We start from the raw sequence: 8,624 nt of genomic DNA, 5'->3' as shown, positions 1-8,624 counted from the left end.
GTGCATTCTGTCCCTTTGTGTTTGCATGTTTGTTTCCCGTCTAGGGCTTGGTTCTCCGAGCTCGGGGGTGGCTACCAGTTACCCTAGGCTGGGAGGTGAGCACTCCATGGTCATGGTTTTGATTTAATATGCAGGATTGTCCGGAGAAAAGAATAGGACAAGTGGAAGGTTGTAGGAGTTATTTGTTGCAAAAAATTATTTGCAAATGTAATTATTAGTTTTAGAAGAAAAATATATCCTCATTCGTTGAAATGAGAGGTTAATTGTAAAATAGAAATAAAGACATGAGATTATGTTATTTGTTATTTAGATAAAGAAAATACCTTGTAATTTTGCAGAATACTATTTGAAATGAAATAAGCTAGATGTATTCTTCTTTTTATTTGAATAGAAATGCCTTTGAATTGCATGCAATAGCCCATGAAAATATAAAAGTCATTTTTATTTAAATGCTGTGATTTCCCTTTTATCTGTGATTTTGTCTTTCATTTTAATTACAGAAAATATGAGATTTAGTTGTTGATAGATTTTATTAAAAGTTATTATCTAATTAACTGCTGTAGGAATTGCAGAATCTATAAATTTATTTATTTCAGAAAAAGGAAAAATCACAATCTATTATAGTTTTTATTTAGAGAAAATCTAGATTTATTTAGTTGCTGGTAAAACTAATAAAATGTAACTTGTATATAGCTGAAGGTAGAAATAAAACACCTGTAAAATTATTGCTTAGAAAAGTATACCCTTGCTGTAAATGAATTTGAAAATTATTAATCCATCTATTTCTTTTTCATCTAAATCAAAATACTAGGACCTATTTATTTCATAGTTGCTGTCATATAAAATATATATATTTATATAAATATATAATTTTATTGACATGCAGATTTCATGTATATCATTTTATATATATTTATATAAAATGCACTATTATAAATGATCACAAAAAAAATAATGTATTTATGCCTGCATGTATATAAAAATGCTATGAATATATATATATATATATATATATATATATATATATATATATATATATATATATATATATATATATATATATATATATATATATATATATATATATATATATATATATATATAATTATATTTTTTTTAAAAATAACAAAATTAAATTTTGTTTTATATAAAAAAAAATATAATTTAAAACTTTTGTTGGGCTCGGCCCCTACGGTTTACCCCGCAAGGTGGCCCCTCCGCACAGTGGGTGCGGGCTCCCCAGTGGCGGCCGCAACCACCACTATGGGCCGCAATGCACAATGGAAGGCCTCGGCCTCCACTGTGGGTGGCGACCCATAGTGATGGCGCCGCCGTCCCTGTGGGGAGCTAGCCCCCATTCGGCCGCCTCTGTCATTTTCGCCGCCGTTCAAGCTACATCCCTCCTCCACCATGGCTGTCGCCCGGGGGTTATCAATTCGGCCCTGTTAAAAGAAAATGGTTAATCAAAAAAAAATATAAGTATAAAACCCTACCCCGGGTAGGGCTAGGGTAATGATATTAGATTTAATAAAAAGAAAAATTTTAATCTTAGGAAGATTTTATAATGCAAACCCCTAACTAGGGTTTGCATGGTTTGGTCTAAATAAATTTAGAAAGAAAATATTACATTGTTTAAATATTTATATTTCAATATATGTGTTTATATAAATAATTATAATTATTTATATACACATATATGTAATTAAGAAATAAAAAGTTGTAGTTAAAGAATAAAGAATTTCCATAGGATTAAATATTTATTTAGTGGAGATTATTTTTGGAATAAATAAAAGCAAGTGGGCTTAATCATACCTTAGTTAAATTAATTTGAGCACATCTTAAGTATGGATTAAATTGAATTAAATAGAGGGAGTAAGTTTTCGTTTAAAATTTTAAGTAGTAATAAATGACTTAATTAAAATAGTTGAAATATTTTAATTTAAGCATAATATTATTATTTTTCAGTGTATTAAATTAATGTTGGGGAAACTTAATTATGTGGCAATATTACTTATCTAAAAGGACTAAAATGGACATTGGAATAATTTTATTGAGAATCTATAGCTATTTATGACTATTGGAAATTTATAGTACCCTTGTCGAGCAATTTAGATCTTTGGATTTAATTTAATCTTTCGGAATAAATTGAAGAGATAAGATATTAATTAATTTGGTATTACACTTTTGATTTGAATAATTATTTGCTTACTTGTGTTAATGGAGTATAGTTAACTCTAAACTTAGTTAAGACCACACATGTAGAGTATTGCAAATTATTTAATTTAATGTTCTAAGTTATGGTATTTAAAATTTTTTTTTATCCCGTTCTTGCCCTGAATTTTGGGCATGACATTTTGGTATCAGAGCAAGGTTTCCACACTAGGAACCTTACTCCACTTACGTTTTGCCTTAGATTATTTAAATTATTTTTGTTAAATTGTTTTTATAAGACATTTTAATTTAATTGAATTAATATTATTCTAAAAGAAATTAGTTATTTATTTTACTTTATTTTCCTCTTAGGATGCCTCCGACAATGCGACAAGCTCGCAAGCATGAAAGGGGTCCTAGGCGTGTGCGCATAGCATACGAAGAGGTAGCTAGGGAGGAATCGGTTCTAGAAGAGAACCCAGGAGCACCTCCCGAACAACCAAATGAACCTAACCGAAACCTCTTAGAAGCAATACATAATCTTATTGGCATAGTTCAGGAACGGATTTCAACAGAGAACCCTTAGGTTAGAAATCAGGACTCTGGGAGTCATAGATCAGTTGATAGAGAACGAAGCAGGAGCCCAGCTCCTATTCCTATAGAGAGTCAGGGTGGAAATGAGCCAGAGTCTGTGCACATATCAGGACCACCTCCAATGGTGGAACCAATTTATTTTGAGAGAGCTCGTCGGGATCCAGGGGATCTTATCTGGGAGGTCATGCGCCTCCAACCACCATCTTTTGGATGTTCTACCGATGAGGTAGAGGCTGAGGCATGGCTTTTGAGTCTTGTGAGGTGCTTTGTGTTGCATTCTTACGAGAGCAACCTAAAAGCATGTGTCATAGTCCATCTGTTGAGAGGGTCGGCCTCCACTTGGTGGAGACAGGAAGAGTACAAATGCGGATTAGTTCCTGATACTCTCACTTGGGAGATATTCACAGAGAGGTTCCGTGAGAGATACCTATCAGAACATTTTAGACAGCATCATATAGACAAATTTCATGACCTCCAACAAAAGGGCTTATCAGTAACCCAATATGAGAGCAAATTATTTGAGCTGTTGCCTTATGTAGGTTATCTAAAGGATGAGAAACTTCTTGTAAACCGCTTCATCAGAGGGTTAAATGCCGGTATAGCCGGGCCAGTTAGGATGTCTACTCCAGAGAGCCTTCGAGTTGTCATGGAGAAGGCACTGATAACCGAGGAAATTCAGGTCAGACCACAGGACAATAGGGATCGGTTTTAGAACCGAAATCCCACACCTCAGACTTATGGATTCCAGAAACCACATTGGAAGGGAAACAACCGAAACTCACAGGGGTTCTCCAAACCCCCGCCTCTACAACAGACACCACAGAACTAGAGGCAAAAGCCTCCATAGTATCAGCAGGGCACCAAGCTCAAGTAGTGGTAGACTTAGGGATAGAGACATGATCAGAGAGCGCAGGTGCAGTACACACCTCCGGTGAGGACTCAACAGTCCTCTAGGGGTGGGTACAGCGGATCTAGTAGGACAGGAGGTCAGGCTTTCTCTAGGCCTCAAGGTGCCTAGTTTCAGGCATAGGCTACTTGCTTTACATGTGGAGCCATGGGGCATATGGTGAGGGATTGCCCTCAGGGTCAGATGGCAAGGAACTAGTGGATGGCCGCTTCAGAGCCGATAGTTGGTGATATGGGCAGGTCCCATAGAGTATTCACAGCAGTTGACAACTGCCAGGCTGAGCATTAGGCCATGGTCATCGAGTCTATAGGTATGATCAAAGGTAACAATGTATCTATTTTGTTTGATTCAGGAGCTACTGACTCCTTTATATCTCCATTGGTTGTGGAGCGTTGTGGGCTAGTGGCAACTAGACAGGGTGTCAGTTGGGAAGTGGAATTAGCTTTAGGGGCTAGAGTGTCAGTGGAATCAGAGGTTAGGGCATGTTAGCTGCAGATTGGCAAGACCACCACTTTAGTAGACCTTAAAGTGACACCACTTGGATCTTACGGTATCGTACTTGGCATGGGTTGGTTTTATGCCCATACAGCCAAGATGGATTGCCGCCTGAAAAAGATTGAGTGTGAAGATGATCATGGTTCACCCATAGTTATCACTAGGATTCAGAGGCCCGTGTCTCTTCGTATGATCTCCGCAATGCAGCTTAAGCAGAGCATGCGAAAGGGATGTCAACTTTTTGCTATCACTATTAGTGATAGAGGAGAAGAGGAAGAAAATGAAACATCGCTTGACAACCATCCTATCCTTAAGGGATATTCAGATGTGTTTCCATCAGAGTTACCTAGAATGCCGTCCCGTAGAGAGATTGATTTTCATATAGACCTAGTACCAGGAGCCGAGCCAGTTTCGAGAGCACCTTATAGGATGACCACAAACGAGCTTAATGAACTCAAAATATAGCTTAAGGAACTCCTTGAGAAGGGTCATATTCATCCTAGCATATCCCCTTGGGGTGTACCAGTCATCTTCGTTAAGAAGAATGACAGATCTCTCTGATTATGTATGGATTATCGGCAACTAAATAAAGTAACCATAAAGAACTGATATCCTTTGCCCAAAATTGATGATTTATTCGACCAACTTCAGGGTGCCAAAGTCTTTTCCAAAATAGATCTGAAGTTAGGATACCATCAACTGAGAATAGTGGAGAGTGATATCCACAAGACCGCATTTCGCACTAGATATGGTCACTATGAGTTCACGTAGTTCCATTCGGTCTTACGAATGCCCTAGCGGTTTTTATGAGCCTCATGAATGGGGTATTCCGTACATTTCTGGACCATTTTGTAATTGTGTTCCTCGATGATATACTGATATATTCTTGGAATGAGAAGGAGCATGAGGAGCACCTAAAATAGGTATTGCAATGTTTGCGGGATAACCAATTGTTTGGCAGTTTGTCGAAGTGTGCTTTCTTTTGATTAGAGGTCAAGTACCTTGGGCACGTTATTTCCGGTGATGGGATCTTAGTTGACCCATCAAAGATTAGGGCTATTATGGATTGGCCAGCGCCAACCAGTGTGACAAAGGTCAGGAGTTTCATGGGCTTAGTAGGGTATTACTGACGTTTTGTCGAGGGATTCTCCAGAGTCGCACATCCTATTACTTCTCTTCAGTGTAAAGGGAAGAAATTTGAGTGGACAGAGAAGTGCGAGAAGGCCTTTCAGGAACTCAAGAATGCACTTACTAGCGCTCCTATCCTTGTTGTACCAGACCCCACAACTGACTTCATGGTTTGTACAAATGCTTCACTAGAGGGTTTAGGAGTAGTTCTTATGCAGGATGGTAGGGCTATAGCTTTCGAGTCTAGGAAACTTAAGACTCATGAGCTTAATTATCCTACTCATGACCTTAAGCTCGCAGCAGTAGTACATGCACTTGTGAGGTGGAGACACTTCCTTTTAGGTCATCACTTTGAGCTGCATTCATATCATCAGAGTCTTCAGTACATTTTCACTCAGTCGAACCTTAATGCACGTCAGAGGAGATAGATGGAGTTCTTGTGCGAATATGATTTTGACGTTCACTACATCAAAGGAAAGGAAAACGTAGTTACAGATGCTTTAAGTAGGAGATGTCACGAGGTTTACACCATATCTATGGGCACATATTTGAGAGATTGTATACTACAACACTTGCCAGAGGATGGATGGTATGCAGAGGTTGGTCAGGTAATACGATCCCAGGTTACTCTAGAGGGGAAATATGTGGATTATTCTTTGGAGTCCGATGGACTGTTACGCCACAGAGGGCACATTTATGTAACTTCCTCTAGGGGATTGCGAGAGTTTATTGTCACGGAGGCTCATAGAGCTCCTTATGCAGCACATCTCAGAGTTAAGAAGATGCATGCTGATCTGAGGCGGTTATATCATTGGCCCGAAATGTGGTAGCTCATTGCAGAGTTAGTAGCCAGGTGTCTCGAGTCAAGGCGGAGCACCGCCATCCAGGTGGGTAGCTCCAATCTCATGCTATACTGGAGTGGAAGTGGGATACTATATCCATGGATTTCATCATTGGTCTTCCTATGTCTTCTCGTCGCCATGATGCTATCTTGGTGACAGTTGACAAGTTGACCAAAGTGGCCCACTTTTCACCAGTCCGGACTACATTCACGGCACCAGCAGTAGCACAGGTGTTCTTACGAGACATTGTTAGACTTCATGGCATGCCCCACAAGATTATTTCTGACAGAGATTCCCTCTTCACTTCATCCTTTTGGAGGGCATTACAGTTAGCTATGGGCACTAAGTTCAATTTCAGTATAGCCTATCACCCGAAAACATATGGTCAGACAAAGAGGGTTAATCAGGTGTTAGAGGATATGCTTCACATGTACGTCATGGATCATCAGACTAGGTGGGAAGAGTATCTTCCCTAAGTGGAGTTTGCCTATAACAATGGGCATCACACTTCTTTGGGGATGCCACCCTATCAGGCATTATACGACAGGCCTTGCAGGACACCTTTGAGTTGGGATCGCATAGAGGACAGAGTTGCTATTGGTCCTGAGATAGTTCGGGATATGGAACAGTAGGTGGATTTGATTAGGCAGCATCTCAGAGAGGCTCAGGATAGATAGAAGAAATATGCTGATGCAAAGAGGATAGATCGTAGCTACTTGGTTGGAGACAGAGTCTTCTTGAGAGTGCGACCGCATAAGAGTCCAATCCATTATGGAAAGGGTTCTAAGCTTGCACCTCACTTTGTAGGACCTTTTGAGATTCTTGAGAGGATAAGCCCAATTGCCTACCATTTAGCATTGCCACCTAGCCTATCACGCATCCATGATGTGTTTCATGTATCAGTTTTGAGGAAATATATCCATAATGAGTCTTATATTTTAGATTGGGATGCCTTGCAGGTGGAGTCAGACGAGCAGCTAGCTTTGGAGCCCATTCATATTTTAGCACGCCGAACGCTGGGCCTTCGAGGTCGAGAGTTGGATTAGGTTAGGGTCCAGTGGGATTGTTATGATGAGGTTACGGCTTCATGGGAGGATGTAGCACGTATGAGATTAGAGTACCCCCACCTCTTTTATGAACTCCAGGAAGAAGTTCATGCCTAGAAGGGGAGGGTGTGAGGCCCCACCTCGACTCAGTCTGACATTTCAGTGGTTTTTATATTGAGACTATTACAGATACTCATTTTTATGCATTTTGGATTTAGAACTTACATGATTTCATGATTTGGATAACATTGCTATATATTGAGGATTTATTTATATGCTTTATGATATAGAACACTACATGATTTTTTAATAGGATGAATTTGCGGTGATAAATGTCGTTATTGAATTTGCAAGACTTTACTAGGATAATAGAATTATGATGTATGTTTAAGTGTGGATCAAAATTATGAGAATTAGGATGAATTGCTTAAGTGAAATTGCTTGGATATAAGATGTATTAAATTGTTCAGATGTAAATTGTATGCAAGTGATGATGTGTATTATTATTCTTGTGATTTATATTATATGTGGTTATTTGAAATTTACTAATGTGTAAATTGAGATGCGCAAGAAGTTATCCATATGACCATGGAAATATTACGGAGAACCAAACCTAGACCTATGTATGTTCGAAAACCAGGGTTTGTCTATTTGGAGAGACAACACCCCGTTTGTATTGTATTTTATTCGTAAGAGTATATGATGCATGTGTGTTAAGTGTTATTTAATTGATTTGTGTAAAATCCACAAGAGGCGATTTCATGTATTAAATTGTAAAAGTGTTTTCTTTGTGTCACTTGACACATGTGTGGATTTAAGTTTGAATTTTTATTTTTGTCTCTTGGTGGGAAAGTGTTCAACTATAGCTTTTTCAATTAATGTAATGTGATGTCATAAATACCTTGGGTAAAGAATCTTTGGGATGATCAACATAGGTTTGACCCGAAAATAAACTTCAAAGGGGTTTAAAAAGGGTTAAACGGACACCTAGGGGTAGTTTAATAGGGTTTTCTAAAGCCCATAAGGTATACCTAAGGGTTAGGAGTAATTTAAGGCAAGTTTCTACTCCCAAGTGACCTTTTAGACACCCTAAAAATTGACTTTTCTGAGTTGTACGAAAATTGAAATTAGAAGATTGAACCTAGTTGTAAACTTTCCTTTTTGAATGAGAGTTCCCTTTTCCATTCTATCTTACCTTCCTCTTTAGTTTTTAGAAACTTGTGAGAACTCTCACAATGGGCTTCTTAAGCAAGAATTAGAAAATTTATGGGTAATCACCCACTCTCCATTTTTGGAGACCAAAGAATTTTGAAAAGAATAAGCTAGATTGTTGAATAGAGAATTTTGCTAAGGGTAGAAAGAGAAGAACCGTGGAATTGGACTGCTCATCCTCAACAAAACTAACCTACATTTGGGTAGACTAAGGTTGGTTGCATTCTTCTTATAATGGCTTCTTAATGC

Source organism: Cryptomeria japonica, chromosome 5 (genome assembly GCF_030272615.1).
Source record: "Cryptomeria japonica chromosome 5, Sugi_1.0, whole genome shotgun sequence".
Lineage (NCBI taxonomy): Eukaryota > Viridiplantae > Streptophyta > Pinopsida > Cupressales > Cupressaceae > Cryptomeria > Cryptomeria japonica.
This window is presented reverse-complemented; position numbering follows the sequence as displayed.